Source organism: Colobus angolensis, unplaced genomic scaffold (assembly GCF_000951035.1).
Source record: "Colobus angolensis palliatus isolate OR3802 unplaced genomic scaffold, Cang.pa_1.0 Scaffold249, whole genome shotgun sequence".
Classification (NCBI taxonomy): domain Eukaryota; kingdom Metazoa; phylum Chordata; class Mammalia; order Primates; family Cercopithecidae; genus Colobus; species Colobus angolensis.
The window spans coordinates 4,374,563-4,376,424 of NW_012115699.1; positions in this window are offsets into that span (position 1 = coordinate 4,374,563).

A 1,862-nucleotide genomic window follows, 5' to 3' on the forward strand; every position below is an offset into this window, starting at 1 on the left:
AAAAGGCGGTAGGCTAGCTTGAAACAAGCTTACAGTGGTGCAAATCACAGTGGCATGAAAGTAAGGATTCAGAGGCAGAACAAAGGCAGTTAATCAAATTGTAAAAGGTGCATAACTCAGTATTACATGTGACTCTTGCTCTGTGGCCCAGATGGCTGTTATCTAGGCTTACTCTAGCACCTTGCATGGGCTTATCTCATAACCTTTGCCATGGCGCCTAGATGGCTGCCGTTCAGGCCAGCTCAGGCATGTCTTACAAACTTCACTGTACTACTCAGATAAAAAAAAAAATACTTGAAGTTACTAGTTACAGAAAACAGGAATCTATAACCTGATAAAACTTGCAGAGCAAGGTACAATCACATGGAGGGGGATGGGATTCAAGGGGGAAATTACAAAAGGAGAGAGGAAAATTTATTTTTTCTTATCCTTATATTGAGGGAGTGCTGGTGGAATGTCCAAAGCACATTCTTTTGAGCCTTAGCTTCCTAGATAATGTTATTAAGATGTCACCTGGGTCCAGGCTTTGCCTGTTACTATCTTTGGGATGAGTCAGCCTAATATAGAAAGCCTGTTTTCCTTTTTTTTAAGTTTATTTTTCTTTCTTTCTTTCCTGCCTCAACACCATTACCAAATTAGACTTATTCCAGGCATTTAAGGCTAGCTCAACATTGAAAATTAGATTAATGTAATCCATTACATCAACAGAGTGAAAAAGAAACATCACATGATCATATCAACAGAACCAGAAAAAGCACTTAACAAAATTCAAAACCAATTTCTGATAAAAGCAATTAGCAAATTATAAATAGACAGTGAATTCCTCAAGTTGATAAGCACATTTATGAAAAAAAAACACAGTTAAAATTATAATTAATTGTGAGAAACTAAAATATTTCTCCCTAAACTCAGAAACATGACAAGGATGCTCTCTCACCACTTATTCTCAACATATACTTAAAGTCTTAGCTAACAATTAGAAAAGAAAAGGAATTAAATGAATACTGATTCAAAAAGAATAAATAATGCTGTCTTTGCAGATGAATGATTATCTATGTAGAAAATCTTAAAGAATTGAAAAAAATTGCAAAACTATGAAGCAATTATAGTAAGTCACAGAATACAAGGTTAATGTACTAAAAAGAAAAGCCAATCACTTTTCTATATACCAGTAATAAACAAGTAGAACTTGAAATTAAAAACAAAATACCATTTACACTGGCACCCTAAGAAACAAAACACTTGTAAATCTAACAAAAAATGTACAAGATCTATATAAAGAAAACTCCAAAATTCTCAGGAAAGACATCAAAGAAGAAATACTTTGAGAGATATTTCAAGCTCATGAATAAAGATTCAATATCACGAGGATATCAGTTCATCTGATTTTAATGTGTAGATTTAACTAAATTCCAACCAAAGTTTTAGCAAATTATTTTGTGGATATTGGCAAACTAATTTTGAAGTTTATATGGAAAGGGAAAAGACCCAAATTAGCCAATATAATATTGCACGAGATGGAAAAAGTTAAAGGACTGACATTACCTGTCTTCAAGACTTAATATAAGACTATAGCAGTGAAGACAGTGTTGGTACTGGTAAAATAATAGACATATATATTAATGGAATGGAAGAGTGAGCCCAGAAATAGATCAACATTAATTTAGTTAACCAATCTTTGACAAGGAACAAAGGAAATGCAATGGATAAAAGGTGTTCTTTACAAATGATCCTGGGACAAATGAACAGCCATATGGAAAAAAAAGAAGAGAGAAGAGAAGAGAAGAGAAAAGAAGAGAAGAGAAGAGAAGAGAAGAGAAGAGAAGAGAAGAGAAGAGAAGAGAAGAGAAGAGAAGAGAAGA